Here is a 17,752-nt window from a genome sequence, read left to right as displayed (position 1 = left end):
GAAGGCGATCCGATCCCACGGGTGACCGGTCACAAGCGGCGTGGGACCCAGTTGTGCTGTGCACAGGGAGGCTTCGTCCGCCGGCTCGAGGGCAGACTGTTCTACAGACCACAGGATTAGTCTGTCAGGAGCAGTGGCCATCCGTCCCGAACCACTAAGCTCCTGTGCTGGGCGATGTGTGTGCTAGCTGCACGGTGGTCCGGGCCCCGTCACGGGCGGATCGGGGACGGCGATCCGACAGCACTGGTGAGCGGTCACAAGCCGTGTGGGTGCCGGCCGTGCCATGCACAAGGAGGCTTCGGCCGTGGGCTGGGTGGCTGACCGTCCTGCATACCGGGGGATCAGTCTGTCAGGAGCGGCACCAATTCGTCCCTAACACCTTGGCTCCGGTCCTGGGCGACTTGTGTGCTAGCCGTTCCGGGGTCCGAGTTGGACGGATCCGTTCCGGGCTCCGGATCCTGGATCGGGCGGATCGGAGACATCGATCCGACGACAGCGGTCACAAGCAGTGGGTGCCGGCCATGCTGTTCATCGGGTCGCTTTCCACCGGATCGGGTCTGACCGTGCCGCATACCGGGGGATCAGTCTGTCCGGAGCGGCGGCCGTTCCTCTTGAACCACTAGGCTCCGGTCCTGGGTGACGTGTGTGCTAGCTGCACGAGGGTCACAAGCAGTGTGTGCCGGCCGTTCCGTGCAGCGGGAGTCTTGTCCACCGGCTCGGCGGCTGACCTTCCCGCATACCGAGGGATCAGTCTGTCCGGAGCGGCGGTCGTTCCTCTTGAACCACTAGGCTCCGGTCCTGCGTGAGGTGTGTGCAAGCTGCACGGGGATCCGGGTCCGTCACGGGCTGATCGGGGACGACGATCCGACCACACGGGTGACTGGTCACAAGCAGTGGGTGCCGGCCGTGCCGTGCAGCGGTCGTCTTGTCCACCGGCTCGGCGGCTGACCGTCCCGCATACCGAGGGATCAGTCTGTCCGGAACTGCGGACTTGCATCCCGAACCCCTTGGCGGCTGTCGTGGGCGATGTGTTTGCTAGCCGCACTGAAGTCCGCATTCGACATGGACTGATCGGGGACGGCGATCCGACCCCACGGGTGACCGGTCACAAGCGGCGTGGGAGCCAGTTGTGCTGTGCACAGGGAGGCTTCGTCCGCCGGCTCGAGGGCAGACTGTTCTACAGACCAAGTGATCAGTCTGTCAGGAGCAGTGGCCATCCGTCCCGAACCACTAAGCTCCTGTGCTGGGCGATGTGTGTGCTAGCTGCACGGTGGTCCGGGCCCCGTCACGGGCGGATCGGGGACGGCGATCCGACAGCACTGGTGAGCGGTCACAAGCCGTGTGGGTGCCGGCCGTGCCATGCACAAGGAGGCTTCGGCCGTGGGCTGGGTGGCTGACCGTGCCGCATACCGGGGGATCAGTCTGTCCGGAGCGGCGGCCGTTCCTCTTGAACCACTAGGCTCCGGTCCTGCGTGACGTGTGTGCTAGCTGCACGGGGGTCCTGGTCCGTCACGGGTGGATCAGGGACGACGATCCAACCACACGGGTGACTGGTCACAAGCAGTGGGTGCCGGCCGTGCCGTGCAGCGGTCGTCTTGTCCACCGGCTCGGCGGCTGACCGTCCCGCTTACCGAGGGATCCGTCTGTCCGGAACTGCGGACTTGCATCCCGAACCCCTTGGCGGCTGTCGTGGGCGATGTGTTTGCTAGCCGCACTGAAGTCCGCATTCGACATGGGCTGATCGGGGACGGCGATCCGACCCCACGGGTGACCGGTCACAAGCGGCGTGGGAGCCAGTTGTGCTGTGCACAGGGAGGCTTCGTCCGCCGGCTCGAGGGCAGACTGTTCTACAGACCAAGTGATCAGTCTGTCAGGAGCAGTGGCCATCCGTCCCGAAGCCCTTGGCTGCGGTCCTGGGCGACTTGTGTGCTAGCTGCACGGTGGTCCGGGCCCCGTCACGGGCGGATCGGGGACGGCGATCCGACAGCACTGGTGAGCGGTCACAAGCCGTGTGGGTGCCGGCCGTGCCATGCACAAGGAGGCTTCGGCCGTGGGCTGGGTGGCTGACCGTCCTGCATACCGGGGGATCAGTCTGTCCGGAGCGGCGGCCGTTCCTCTTGAACCACTAGGCTCCGGTCCTGGGTGACGTGTGTGCAAGCTGCACGGGGGTCCGGGTCCGTCACGGGCGGATCGGGGACGGCGATCCGACCATACGGGTGACTTATCACAAGCAGTGGGTGCCGGCCGAGCCGTGTAGCGGTCGTTTTGTCCACCGGCTCGGGGGCTGATCGTCCCGCATACCGAGGGATCCGTCTGTCCGGAACTGCAAAATTGCATCCCGATCCCCTTGGCGGCTGTCCTGGGCGACGTGTGTGCTAGCCGCACTGAAGTCCGCATTCGACATGGGGTGATGGGGGAAGGCGATCCGATCCCACGGGTGACCGGTCACAAGCGGCGTGGGAGCCAGTTGTGCTGTGCACAGGGAGGCTTCGTCCGCCGGCTCGAGGGCAGACTGTTCTACAGACCACAGGATTAGTCTGTCAGGAGCAGTGGCCATCCGTCCCGAACCACTAAGCTCCTGTGCTGGGCGATGTGTGTGCTAGCTGCACGGTGGTCCGGGCCCCGTCACGGGCGGATCGGGGACGGCGATCCGACAGCACTGGTGAGCGGTCACAAGCCGTGTGGGTGCCGGCCGTGCCATGCACAAGGAGGCTTCGGCCGTGGGCTGGGTGGCTGACCGTCCTGCATACCGAGGGATCAGTCTGTCAGGAGCGGCACCAATTCGTCCCTAACACCTTGGCTCCGGTCCTGGGCGACTTGTGTGCTAGCCGTTCCGGGGTCCGAGTTGGACGGATCCGTTCCGGGCTCCGGATCCTGGATCGGGCGGATCGGAGACATCGATCCGACGACAGCGGTCACAAGCAGTGGGTGCCGGCCATGCTGTTCATCGGGTCGCTTTCCACCGGATCGGGTCTGACCGTGCCGCATACCGGGGGATCAGTCTGTCCGGAGCGGCGGCCGTTCCTCTTGAACCACTAGGCTCCGGTCCTGGGTGACGTGTGTGCTAGCTGCACGAGGGTCACAAGCAGTGTGTGCCGGCCGTTCCGTGCAGCGGGAGTCTTGTCCACCGGCTCGGCGGCTGACCTTCCCGCATACCGAGGGATCAGTCTGTCCGGAGCGGCGGTCGTTCCTCTTGAACCACTAGGCTCCGGTCCTGCGTGAGGTGTGTGCAAGCTGCACGGGGATCCGGGTCCGTCACGGGCTGATCGGGGACGACGATCCGACCACACGGGTGACTGGTCACAAGCAGTGGGTGCCGGCCGTGCCGTGCAGCGGTCGTCTTGTCCACCGGCTCGGCGGCTGACCGTCCCGCATACCGAGGGATCAGTCTGTCCGGAACTGCGGACTTGCATCCCAAACCCCTTGGCGGCTGTCGTGGGCGATGTGTTTGCTAGCCGCACTGAAGTCCGCATTCGACATGGACTGATCGGGGACGGCGATCCGACCCCACGGGTGACCGGTCACAAGCGGCGTGGGAGCCAGTTGTGCTGTGCACAGGGAGGCTTCGTCCGCCGGCTCGAGGGCAGACTGTTCTACAGACCACAGGATTAGTCTGTCAGGAGCAGTGGCCATCCGTCCCGAACCACTAAGCTCCTGTGCTGGGCGATGTGTGTGCTAGCTGCACGGTGGTCCGGGCCCCGTCACGGGCGGATCGGGGACGGCGATCCGACAGCACTGGTGAGCGGTCACAAGCCGTGTGGGTGCCGGCCGTGCCATGCACAAGGAGGCTTCGGCCGTGGGCTGGGTGGCTGACCGTGCCGCATACCGGGGGATCAGTCTGTCCGGAGCGGCGGCCGTTCCTCTTGAACCACTAGGCTCCGGTCCTGCGTGACGTGTGTGCTAGCTGCACGGGGGTCCTGGTCCGTCACGGGTGGATCAGGGACGACGATCCAACCACACGGGTGACTGGTCACAAGCAGTGGGTGCCGGCCGTGCCGTGCAGCGGTCGTCTTGTCCACCGGCTCGGCGGCTGACCGTCCCGCTTACCGAGGGATCCGTCTGTCCGGAACTGCGGACTTGCATCCCGAACCCCTTGGCGGCTGTCGTGGGCGATGTGTTTGCTAGCCGCACTGAAGTCCGCATTCGACATGGGCTGATCGGGGACGGCGATCCGACCCCACGGGTGACCGGTCACAAGCGGCGTGGGAGCCAGTTGTGCTGTGCACAGGGAGGCTTCGTCCGCCGGCTCGAGGGCAGACTGTTCTAGAGACCAAGTGATCAGTCTGTCAGGAGCAGTGGCCATCCGTCCCGAAGCCCTTGGCTGCGGTCCTGGGCGACTTGTGTGCTAGCTGCACGGTGGTCCGGGCCCCGTCACGGGCGGATCGGGGACGGCGATCCGACAGCACTGGTGAGCGGTCACAAGCCGTGTGGGTGCCGGCCGTGCCATGCACAAGGAGGCTTCGGCCGTGGGCTGGGTGGCTGACCGTCCTGCATACCGGGGGATCAGTCTGTCCGGAGCGGCGGCCGTTCCTCTTGAACCACTAGGCTCCGGTCCTGGGTGACGTGTGTGCAAGCTGCACGGGGGTCCGGGTCCGTCACGGGCGGATCGGGGACGGCGATCCGACCATACGGGTGACTTATCACAAGCAGTGGGTGCCGGCCGAGCCGTGTAGCGGTCGTTTTGTCCACCGGCTCGGGGGCTGATCGTCCCGCATACCGAGGGATCCGTCTGTCCGGAACTGCAAAATTGCATCCCGATCCCCTTGGCGGCTGTCCTGGGCGACGTGTGTGCTAGCCGCACTGAAGTCCGCATTCGACATGGGGTGATGGGGGAAGGCGATCCGACCCCACGGGTGACCGGTCACAAGCGGCGTGGGAGCCAGTTGTGCTGTGCACAGGGAGGCTTCGTCCGCCGGCTCGAGGGCAGACTGTTCTACAGACCACAGGATTAGTCTGTCAGGAGCAGTGGCCATCCGTCCCGAACCACTAAGCTCCTGTGCTGGGCGATGTGTGTGCTAGCTGCACGGTGGTCCGGGCCCCGTCACGGGCGGATCGGGGACGGCGATCCGACAGCACTGGTGAGCGGTCACAAGCCGTGTGGGTGCCGGCCGTGCCATGCACAAGGAGGCTTCGGCCGTGGGCTGGGTGGCTGACCGTCCTGCATACCGGGGGATCAGTCTGTCAGGAGCGGCGCCAATTCGTCCCTAACACCTTGGCTCCGGTCCTGGGCGACTTGTGTGCTAGCCGTTCCGGGGTCCGAGTTGGACGGATCCGTTCCGTGCTCCGGATCCTGGATCGGGCGGATCGGAGACATCGATCCGACGATAGCGGTCACAAGCAGTGGGTGCCGGCCATGCTGTTCATCGGGTCGCTTTCCACCGGATCGGGTCTGACCGTGCCGCATACCGGGGGATCAGTCTGTCCGGAGCGGCGGCCGTTCCTCTTGAACCACTAGGCTCCGGTCCTGGGTGACGTGTGTGCTAGCTGCACGAGGGTCACAAGCAGTGTGTGCCGGCCGTTCCGTGCAGCGGGAGTCTTGTCCACCGGCTCGGCGGCTGACCTTCCCGCATACCGAGGGATCAGTCTGTCCGGAGCGGCGGCCGTTCCTCTTGAACCACTAGGCTCCGGTCCTGCGTGAGGTGTGTGCAAGCTGCACGGGGATCCGGGTCCTTCACGGGCTGATCGGGGACGACGATCCGACCACACGGGTGACTGATCACAAGCGGAGTGAGAGCCGGCCGTGCTGTGCACAGTTTAGCTTCGTCCGCCGGCTCGAGGGCAGACTGTTTTACAGACCAGGGGATCAGTCTGTCAGGAGCAGTGGCCATCCATCCCGAAGCCCTTGGCTGCGGTCCTGGGCGACTTGTGTGCTAGCTGCACGGTGGTCCGGGCCCCGTCACGGGCGGATCGGGGACGGCGATCCGACAGCACTGGTGAGCGGTCACAAGCCGTGTGGGTGCCGGCCGTGCCATGCACAAGGAGGCTTCGGCCGTGGGCTGGGTGGCTGACCGTCCTGCATACCGGGGGTCAGTCTGTCAGGAGCGGTGCCAATTCGTCCCTAACCCCTTGGCTCCGGTCCTGGGCGACTTGTGTGCTAGCCGTTCCGGGATACGGGTTGGACGGATCCGTTCCGGGCTCTGGATCGGGCGGATCGGGGACATCGATCCGACGACAGTGGTCACAAGCAGTGGGTGCCGGCCATGCTGTTCATCGGGTCGCTTTTCCACCGGATCGGGGAATGACCGTCCCGCATACCGGGGGATCAGTCTGTCCGGAGCGGCGGCCGTTCCTCTTGAACCACTAGGCTCCGGTCCTGCGTGACGTGTGTGTTAGCTGCACGGGGGTCCTGGTCCGTCACGGGCGGATCAGGGACGACGATCCGACCACACGGGTTACTGGTCACAAGCAGTGGGTGCCGGCCGTGCCGTGCAGCGGGAGTCTTGTCCACCGGCTCGGCGGCTGACCGTCCCGCATACCGAGGGATCAGTCTGTCCGGAACTGCGGACTTGCATCCCGAACCCCTTGGCGGCTGTCGTGGGCGATGTGTTTGCTAGCCGCACTGAAGTCCGCATTCGACATGGGCTGATCGGGGACGGCGATCCGACCCCACGGGTGACCGGTCACAAGCGGCGTGGGAGCCAGTTGTGCTGTGCACAGGGAGGCTTCGTCCGCCGACTCGAGGACAGACTGTTCTACAGACCAAGTGATCAGTCTGTCAGGAGCAGTGGCCATCCGTCCCGAAGCCCTTGGCTGCGGTCCTGGGCGACTTGTGTGCTAGCTGCACGGTGGTCCAGGCCCCGTCACGGGCGGATCGGGGACGGCGATCCGACCATACGGGTGACTTATCACAAGCAGTGGGTGCCGGCCGAGCCATGCAGCGGTCGTCTTGTCCACCGGCTCGGGGGCTGATCGTCCCGCATACCGAGGGATCCGTCTGTCCGGAACTGCAAAATTGCATCCCGATCCCCTTGGCGGCTGTCCTGGGCGACGTGTGTGCTAGCCGCACTGAAGTCCGCATTCGACATGGGCTGATGGGGGAAGGCGATCCGACCCCACGGGTGACCGGTCACAAGCGGCGTGGGAGCCAGTTGTGCTGTGCACAGGGAGGCTTCGTCCGCCGGCTCGAGGGCAGACTGTTCTACAGACCAAGTGATCAGTCTGTCAGGAGCAGTGGCCATCCGTCCCGAACCACTAAGCTCCTGTGCTGGGCGATGTGTGTGCTAGCTGCACGGTGGTCCGGGCCCCGTCACGGGCGGATCGGGGACGGCGATCCGACAGCACTGGTGAGCGGTCACAAGCCGTGTGGGTGCCGGCCGTGCCATGCACAAGGAGGCTTCGGCCGTGGGCTGGGTGGCTGACCGTCCTGCATACCGGGGGATCAGTCTGTCAGGAGCGGCGCCAATTCGTCCCTAACACCTTGGCTCCGGTCCTGGGCGACTTGTGTGCTAGCCGTTCCTGGGTCCGAGTTGGACGGATCCGTTCCGGGCTCTGGATCCTGGATCGGGCGGATCGGAGACATCGATCCGACGATAGCGGTCACAAGCAGTGGGTGCCGGCCATGCTGTTCATCGGGTCGCTTTCCACCGGATCGGGTCTGACCGTGCCGCATACCGGGGGATCAGTCTGTCCGGAGTGGCGGCCGTTCCTCTTGAAGCACTAGGCTCCGGTCCTGGGTGACGTGTGTGCCAGCTGCACGAGGGTCACAAGCAGTGTGTGCCGGCCGTTCCGTGCAGCGGGAGTCTTGTCCACCGGCTCGGCGGCTGACCTTCTTGCATACCGAGGGATCAGTCTGTCCGGAGCGGCGGCCGTTCCTCTTGAACCACTAGCCTCCGGTCCTGCGTGAGGTGTGTGCAAGCTGCACGGGGATCCGGGTCCGTCACGGGCTGATCGGGGACGACGATCCGACCACACGGGTGACTGGTCACAAGCAGTGGGTGCCGGCCGTGCCGTGCAGCGGTCGTCTTGTCCACCGGCTCGGCGGCTGACCGTCCCGCATACCGAGGGATCAGTCTGTCGGGAACTGCGGACTTGCATCCCGAACCCCTTGGCAGCTGTCGTGGGCGATGTGTTTGCTAGCCGCACTGAAGTCCGCATTCGACATGGACTGATCGGGGACGGCGATCCGACCCCACGGGTGACCGGTCACAAGCGGTGTGGGAGCCAGTTGTGCTGTGCACAGGGAGGCTTCGTCCGCCGGCTCGAGGGCAGACTGTTCTACAGACCACAGGATTAGTCTGTCAGGAGCAGTGGCCATCCGTCCCGAACCACTAAGCTCCTGTGCTGGGCGATGTGTGTGCTAGCTGCACGGTGGTCCGGGCCCCGTCACGGGCGGATCGGGGACGGCGATCCAACAGCACTGGTGAGCGGTCACAAACCATGTGGGTGCCGGCCGTGCCATGCACAAGGAGGCTTCGGCCGTGGGCTGGGTGGCTGACCGTCCCGCATACCGGGGGATCAGTCTGTCCGGAGCGGCGGCCGTTCCTCTTGAACCACTAGGCTCCGGTCCTGCGTGACGTGTGTGCTAGCTGCACGGGGGTCCTGGTCCGTCACGGGCGGATCAGGGACGACGATCCGACCACACGGGTGACTGGTCACAAGCAGTGGGTGCCGGCCGTGCCGTGCAGCGGGAGTCTTGTCCACCGGCTCGGCGGCTGACCGTCCCGCATACCGAGGGATCAGTCTGTCCGGAACTGCGGACTTGCATCCCGAACCCCTTGGCGGCTGTCGTGGGCGATGTGTTTGCTAGCCGCACTGAAGTCCGCATTCGACATGGGCTGATCGGGGACGGCGATCCGACCCCACGGGTGACCGGTCACAAGCGGCGTGGGAGCCAGTTGTGCTGTGCACAGGGAGGCTTCGTCCGCCGGCTCGAGGGCAGACTGTTCTACAGACCAAGTGATCAGTCTGTCAGGAGCAGTGGCCATCCGTCCTGAAGCCCTTGGCTGCGGTCCTGGGCGACTTGTGTGCTAGCTGCACGGTGGTCCAGGCCCCGTCACGGGCGGATCGGGGACGGCGATCCGACAGCACTGGTGAGCGGTCACAAGCCGTGTGGGTGCCGGCCGTGCCATGCACAAGGAGGCTTCGGCCGTGGGCTGGGTGGCTGACCGTCCTGCATACTGGGGGATCAGTCTGTCCGGAGCGGCGGCCGTTCCTCTTGAACCACTAGGCTCCGGTCCTGCGTGACGTGTGTGCAAGCTGCACGGGGGTCCGGGTCCGTCACGGGCGGATCGGGGACGGCGATCCGACCATACGGGTGACTTATCACAAGCAGTGGGTGCCGGCCGAGCCGTGCAGCGGTCGTCTTGTCCACCGGCTCGGGGGCTGATCGTCCCGCATACCGAGGGATCCGTCTGTCCGGAACTGCAAAATTGCATCCCGATCCCCTTGGCGGCTGTCCTGGGCGACGTGTGTGCTAGCCGCACTGAAGTCCGCATTCGACATGGGCTGATGGGGGAAGGCGATCCGACCCCACGGGTGACCGGTCACAAGCGGCGTGGGAGCCAGTTGTGCTGTGCACAGGGAGGCTTCGTCCGCCGGCTCGAGGGCAGACTGTTCTACAGACCACAGGATTAGTCTGTCAGGAGCAGTGGCCATCCGTCCCGAACCACTAAGCTCCTGTGCTGGGCGATGTGTGTGCTAGCTGCACGGTGGTCCGGGCCCCGTCACGGGCGGATCGGGGACGGCGATCCGACAGCACTGGTGAGCGGTCACAAGCCGTGTGGGTGCCGGCCGTGCCATGCACAAGGAGGCTTCGGCCGTGGGCTGGGTGGCTGACCGTCCTGCATACCGGGGGATCAGTCTGTCAGGAGCGGCGCCAATTCGTCCCTAACACCTTGGCTCCGGTCCTGGGCGACTTGTGTGCTAGCCGTTCCGGGGTCCGAGTTGGACAGATCCGTTCCATGCTCCGGATCCTGGATCGGGCGGATCGGAGACATCGATCCGACGACAGCGGTAACAAGCAGTGGGTGCCGGCCATGCTGTTCATCGGGTCGCTTTCCACCGGATCGGGTCTGACCGTGCCGCATACCGAAGGATCAGTCTGTCCGGAGCGGCGGCCGTTCCTCTTGAAGCACTAGGCTCCGGTCCTGGGTGACGTGTGTGCTAGCTGCACGAGGGTCACAAGCAGTGTGTGCCGGCCGTTCCGTGCAGCGGGAGTCTTGTCCACCGGCTCGGCGGCTGACCTTCCCGCATACCGAGGGATCAGTCTGTCCGGAGCGGCGGCCGTTCCTCTTGAACCACTAGGCTCCGGTCCTGCGTGAGGTGTGTGCAAGCTACACGGGGATCCGGGTCCGTCACGGGCTGATCGGGGACGACGATCCGACCACACGGGTGACTGGTCACAAGCGGAGTGAGAGCCGGCCGTGCTGTGCACAGTGTAGCTTCGTCCGCCGGCTCGAGGGCAGACTGTTTTACAGACCAGGGGATCAGTCTGTCAGGAGCAGTGGCCATCCGTCCCGAAGCCCTTGGCTGCGGTCCTGGGCGACTTGTGTGCTAGCTGCACGGTGGTCCGGGCCCCGTCACGGGCGGATCGGGGACGGCGATCCGACAGCACTGGTGAGCGGTCACAAGCCGTGTGGGTGCCGGCCGTGCCATGCACAAGGAGGCTTCGGCCGTGGGCTGGGTGGCTGACCGTCCTGCATACCGGGGGTCAGTCTGTCAGGAGCGGTGCCAATTCGTCCCTAACCCCTTGGCTCCGGTCCTGGGCGACTTGTGTGCTAGCCGTTCCGGGATACGGGTTGGACGGATCCGTTCCGGGCTCTGGATCGGGCGGAACGGGGACATCGATCCAACGACAGTGGTCACAAGCAGTGGGTGCCGGCCATGCTGTTCATCGGGTCGCTTTTCCACCGGATCGGGGAATGACCGTCCCGCATACCGGGGGATCAGTCTGTCCGGAGCGGCGGCCGTTCCTCTTGAACCACTAGGCTCCGGTCCTGGGTGACGTGTGTGCTAGCTGCACGGGGGTCCTGGTCCGTCACGGGTGGATCGGGGACGACGATCCGACCACATGGTTGACTGGTAACAAGCAGTGGGTGCCGGCCGTGCCGTGCAGCGGGAGTCTTGTCCACCGGCTCGGCGGCTGACTGTCCCGCATACCGAGGGATCCGTCTGTCCGGAACTGCGGACTTGCATCCCGAACCCCTTGGCGGCTGTCGTGGGCGACGTGTGTGCTAGCCGCACTGAAGTCCGCATTCGACATGGGCTGATGGGGGAAGGCGATCCGACCCCACGGGTGACCGGTCACAAGCGGCGTGGGAGCCAGTTGTGCTGTGCACAGGGAGGCTTCGTCCGCCGGCTCGAGGGCAGACTGTTCTACAGACCACAGGATTAGTCTGTCAGGAGCAGTGGCCATCCGTCCCGAACCACTAAGCTCCTGTGCTAGGCGATGTGTGTGCTAGCTGCACGGTGGTCCGGACCCCGTCACGGGCGGATCGGGGACGGCGATCCGACAGCACTGGTGAGCGGTCACAAGCCGTGTGGGTGCCGGCCGTGCCATGCACAAGGAGGCTTCGGCCGTGGGCTGGGTGGCTGACCGTCCTGCATACCGGGGGATCAGTCTGTCAGGAGCGGCGCCAATTCGTCCCTAACACCTTGGCTCCGGTCCTGGGCGACTTGTGTGCTAGCCGTTCCGGGGTCCGAGTTGGACGGATCCGTTCCGGGCTCCGGATCCTGGATCGGGCGGATCGGAGACATCGATCCGACGACAGCGGTCACAAGCAGTGGGTGCCGGCCATGCTGTTCATCGGGACGCTTTCCACCGGATCGGGTCTGACCGTGCCGCATACCGGGGGATCAGTCTGTCCGGAGCGGCGGCCGTTCCTCTTGAAGCACTAGGCTCCGGTCCTGGGTGACGTGTGTGCTAGCTGCACGAGGGTCACAAGCAGTGTGTGCCGGCCGTTCCGTGCAGCGGGAGTCTTGTCCACCGGCTCGGCGGCTGACCTTCTTGCATACCGAGGGATCAGTCTGTCCGGAGCGGCTGTCGTTCCTCTTGAACCACTAGCCTCCGGTCCTGCGTGAGGTGTGTGCAAGCTGCACGGGGATCCGGGTCCGTCACGGGCTGATCGGGGACGACGATCCGACCACACGGGTGACTGGTCACAAGCAGTGGGTGCCGGCCGTGCCGTGCAGCGGTCGTCTTGTCCACCGGCTCGGCGGCTGACCGTCCCGCATACCGAGGGATCAGTCTGTCGGGAACTGCGGACTTGCATCCCGAACCCCTTGGCAGCTGTCGTGGGCGATGTGTTTGCTAGCCGCACTGAAGTCCGCATTCGACATGGACTGATCGGGGACGGCGATCCGACCCCACGGGTGACCGGTCACAAGCGGTGTGGGAGCCAGTTGTGCTGTGCACAGGGAGGCTTCGTCCGCCGGCTCGAGGGCAGACTGTTCTACAGACCACAGGATTAGTCTGTCAGGAGCAGTGGCCATCCGTCCCGAACCACTAAGCTCCTGTGCTGGGCGATGTGTGTGCTAGCTGCACGGTGGTCCGGGCCCCGTCACGGGCGGATCGGGGACGGCGATCCAACAGCACTGGTGAGCGGTCACAAACCATGTGGGTGCCGGCCGTGCCATGCACAAGGAGGCTTCGGCCGTGGGCTGGGTGGCTGACCGTCCCGCATACCGGGGGATCAGTCTGTCCGGAGCGGCGGCCGTTCCTCTTGAACCACTAGGCTCCGGTCCTGCGTGACGTGTGTGCTAGCTGCACGGGGGTCCTGGTCCGTCACGGGCGGATCAGGGACGACGATCCGACCACACGGGTGACTGGTCACAAGCAGTGGGTGCCGGCCGTGCCGTGCAGCGGGAGTCTTGTCCACCGGCTCGGCGGCTGACCGTCCCGCATACCGAGGGATCAGTCTGTCCGGAACTGCGGACTTGCATCCCGAACCCCTTGGCGGCTGTCGTGGGCGATGTGTTTGCTAGCCGCACTGAAGTCCGCATTCGACATGGGCTGATCGGGGACGGCGATCCGACCCCACGGGTGACCGGTCACAAGCGGCGTGGGAGCCAGTTGTGCTGTGCACAGGGAGGCTTCGTCCGCCGGCTCGAGGGCAGACTGTTCTACAGACCAAGTGATCAGTCTGTCAGGAGCAGTGGCCATCCGTCCCGAAGCCCTTGGCTGCGGTCCTGGGCGACTTGTGTGCTAGCTGCACGGTGGTCCAGGCCCCGTCACGGGCGGATCGGGGACGGCGATCCGACAGCACTGGTGAGCGGTCACAAGCCGTGTGGGTGCCGGCCGTGCCATGCACAAGGAGGCTTCGGCCGTGGGCTGGGTGGCTGACCGTCCTGCATACTGGGGGATCAGTCTGTCCGGAGCGGCGGCCGTTCCTCTTGAACCACTAGGCTCCGGTCCTGCGTGACGTGTGTGCAAGCTGCACGGGGGTCCGGGTCCGTCACGGGCGGATCGGGGACGGCGATCCGACCATACGGGTGACTTATCACAAGCAGTGGGTGCCGGCCGAGCCGTGCAGCGGTCGTCTTGTCCACCGGCTCGGGGGCTGATCGTCCCGCATACCGAGGGATCCGTCTGTCCGGAACTGCAAAATTGCATCCCGATCCCCTTGGCGGCTGTCCTGGGCGACGTGTGTGCTAGCCGCACTGAAGTCCGCATTCGACATGGGCTGATGGGGGAAGGCGATCCGACCCCACGGGTGACCGGTCACAAGCGGCGTGGGAGCCAGTTGTGCTGTGCACAGGGAGGCTTCGTCCGCCGGCTCGAGGGCAGACTGTTCTACAGACCACAGGATTAGTCTGTCAGGAGCAGTGGCCATCCGTCCCGAACCACTAAGCTCCTGTGCTGGGCGATGTGTGTGCTAGCTGCACGGTGGTCCGGGCCCCGTCACGGGCGGATCGGGGACGGCGATCCGACAGCACTGGTGAGCGGTCACAAGCCGTGTGGGTGCCGGCCGTGCCATGCACAAGGAGGCTTCGGCCGTGGGCTGGGTGGCTGACCGTCCTGCATACCGGGGGATCAGTCTGTCAGGAGCGGCGCCAATTCGTCCCTAACACCTTGGCTCCGGTCCTGGGCGACTTGTGTGCTAGCCGTTCCGGGGTCCGAGTTGGACAGATCCGTTCCATGCTCCGGATCCTGGATCGGGCGGATCGGAGACATCGATCCGACGACAGCGGTCACAAGCAGTGGGTGCCGGCCATGCTGTTCATCGGGTCGCTTTCCACCGGATCGGGTCTGACCGTGCCGCATACCGAAGGATCAGTCTGTCCGGAGCGGCGGCCGTTCCTCTTGAAGCACTAGGCTCCGGTCCTGGGTGACGTGTGTGCTAGCTGCACGAGGGTCACAAGCAGTGTGTGCCGGCCGTTCCGTGCAGCGGGAGTCTTGTCCACCGGCTCGGCGGCTGACCTTCCCGCATACCGAGGGATCAGTCTGTCCGGAGCGGCGGCCGTTCCTCTTGAACCACTAGGCTCCGGTCCTGCGTGAGGTGTGTGCAAGCTACACGGGGATCCGGGTCCGTCACGGGCTGATCGGGGACGACGATCCGACCACACGGGTGACTGGTCACAAGCGGAGTGAGAGCCGGCCGTGCTGTGCACAGTGTAGCTTCGTCCGCCGGCTCGAGGGCAGACTGTTTTACAGACCAGGGGATCAGTCTGTCAGGAGCAGTGGCCATCCGTCCCGAAGCCCTTGGCTGCGGTCCTGGGCGACTTGTGTGCTAGCTGCACGGTGGTCCGGGCCCCGTCACGGGCGGATCGGGGACGGCGATCCGACAGAACTGGTGAGCGGTCACAAGCCGTGTGGGTGCCGGCCGTGCCATGCACAAGGAGGCTTCGGCCGTGGGCTGGGTGGCTGACCGTCCTGCATACCGGGGGTCAGTCTGTCAGGAGCGGTGCCAATTCGTCCCTAACCCCTTGGCTCCGGTCCTGGGCGACTTGTGTGCTAGCCGTTCCGGGATACGGGTTGGACGGATCCGTTCCGGGCTCTGGATCGGGCGGAACGGGGACATCGATCCAACGACAGTGGTCACAAGCAGTGGGTGCCGGCCATGCTGTTCATCGGGTCGCTTTTCCACCGGATCGGGGAATGACCGTCCCGCATACCGGGGGATCAGTCTGTCCGGAGCGGCGGCCGTTCCTCTTGAACCACTAGGCTCCGGTCCTGGGTGACGTGTGTGCTAGCTGCACGGGGGTCCTGGTCCGTCACGGGTGGATCGGGGACGACGATCCGACCACATGGTTGACTGGTAACAAGCAGTGGGTGCCGGCCGTGCCGTGCAGCGGGAGTCTTGTCCACCGGCTCGGCGGCTGACTGTCCCGCATACCGAGGGATCCGTCTGTCCGGAACTGCGGACTTGCATCCCGAACCCCTTGGCGGCTGTCGTGGGCGACGTGTGTGCTAGCCGCACTGAAGTCCGCATTCGACATGGGCTGATGGGGGAAGGCGATCCGACCCCACGGGTGACCGGTCACAAGCGGCGTGGGAGCCAGTTGTGCTGTGCACAGGGAGGCTTCGTCCGCCGGCTCGAGGGCAGACTGTTCTACAGACCACAGGATTAGTCTGTCAGGAGCAGTGGCCATCCGTCCCGAACCACTAAGCTCCTGTGCTAGGCGATGTGTGTGCTAGCTGCACGGTGGTCCGGACCCCGTCACGGGCGGATCGGGGACGGCGATCCGACAGCACTGGTGAGCGGTCACAAGCCGTGTGGGTGCCGGCCGTGCCATGCACAAAGAGGCTTCGGCCGTGGGCTGGGTGGCTGACCGTCCTGCATACCGGGGGATCAGTCTGTCAGGAGCGGCGCCAATTCGTCCCTAACACCTTGGCTCCGGTCCTGGGCGACTTGTGTGCTAGCCGTTCCGGGGTCCGAGTTGGACGGATCCGTTCCGGGCTCCGGATCCTGGATCGGGCGGATCGGAGACATCGATCCGACGACAGCGGTCACAAGCAGTGGGTGCCGGCCATGCTGTTCATCGGGACGCTTTCCACCGGATCGGGTCTGACCGTGCCGCATACCGGGGGATCAGTCTGTCCGGAGCGGCGGCCGTTCCTCTTGAACCACTAGGCTCCGGTCCTGCGTGACGTGTGTGCAAGCTGCACGGGGATCCGGGTCCGTCACGGGCTGATCGGGGACGACGATCCGACCACACGGGTGACTGGTCACAAGCGGAGTGAGAGCCGGCCGTGCTGTGCACAGTGTAGCTTCGTCCACCGGCTCGAGGGCAGACTGTTTTACAGACCAGGGGATCAGTCTGTCAGGAGCAGCGGCCATCCATCCCGAAGCCCTTGGCTGCGGTCCTGGGCGACTTGTGTGCTAGCTGCACGGTGGTCCGGGCCCCGTCACGGGCGGATCGGGGACGGCGATCTGACAGCACTGGTGAGCGGTCACAAACCGTGTGGTTGCCGGCCGTGCCATGCACAAGGAGGCTTCGGCCGTGGGCTGGGTGGCTGACCGTCCCGCATACCGGGGGATCAGTCTGTCAGGAGCGGCGCCAATTCGTCCCTAACACCTTGGCTCTGGTCCTGGGCGACTTGTGTGCTAGCCGTTCCGGGATACGGGTTGGACGGATCCGTTCCGGGCTCTGGATCGGGCGGATCGGGGACATCGATCCGACGACAGTGGTCACAAGCAGTGGGTGCCGGCTGTGATAAATTAGTGGGGGGTTTGTTCATTGTCTTTGAGGAATTTGGAGAAACTGCTGAAGAGATAAGGTTGTACAAATTAACGGCCTTGGTAAAGGGGAGGATTAAAGCAAGCAGATAACAGGAGGGAGTATTGGATACACATCCTTGAGTGAAACCAGACATCCTGTCTGCCGCTTCATTACCCCCACCTGAATACGAGCACAACGTGTGAACACCAGCAGAGGAACAACGACCCCCCCTCTCAACAATAAACTGCGCAGCCTCAGCCAGTTCAATAGGTCTTGATAAGCTGGAACTCGACTGCTATAAAATAGCTACCCTGGAAAGGGAAGGTGTGTGCTGTTGCGGAGCGGAGACTCCCCAGCCGCCCAGCGCTGTTTTGCTTGTGTCTGCTTACTTGATTAATAAAATAATTACAATAGACCTGTAAATTGTGTGGTCTAATTTATAACAATTTGGTGTCGTGACTCGGATGAAGGCAAATCTGATTGAAAGACCTTCGGAGGGGGCGCCCCGCTGATTTCAGCGGCCTTCGCTAGGACTACTTTCAATCAAACCCTTCACCGACGAACCCAAAATTAGACACAAGCAAATAAAACCGGTAAACCCCAGGCAACCTTTGTGCACGAAGACCGAACTAAGACCCACGGGGTGGGTAAGTATAGGCCGGTGTTCAGTTCGGTTGGGGTTGGGTATCCCGGAGCACGACATTTGAGACGTCCAAGTGCGGACGAAGCGAGTGCGGACCCCTCGGTAGTGCGGTTCCCACCTCCCGCGAGGGACTGGGCCACGAAAAGGGGGAAGCGTTGTGTGTGTGTGTGTGAAGGTGCTCCGGAAGATGGGACAGAAGAAAAGTAAGCCTTCTGGCCCCATGAGGGAGGGATCCAATGCTGTAGGGATACCCTCTGTTCCTTCTGATAGTCCGTTAGGACAAATGATTAAGAATTGGGATGATTCCCCTTCTAGGCGGGGAAAGAGTAAAGTTAAAATGATTTATTATTGTATAGAAGTGTGGGGCAACAAGCCCATCAAAGGGGACAGCGTTTTCTGGCCCCCGTTCGGCTCCTTTGAGGATTGGGTATGCCAAGCCCTCAATATTTATGTTAACTCTAAGGAGCCCTTTAGTTTGGAAGAAAGTGAATATGCGCACCTCTGGATAAA

Source organism: Aythya ferina (assembly GCF_964211825.1).
Source record: "Aythya ferina genome assembly, chromosome: 2".
Taxonomy (NCBI): Eukaryota; Metazoa; Chordata; class Aves; order Anseriformes; family Anatidae; genus Aythya; species Aythya ferina.
This window is presented reverse-complemented; position numbering follows the sequence as displayed.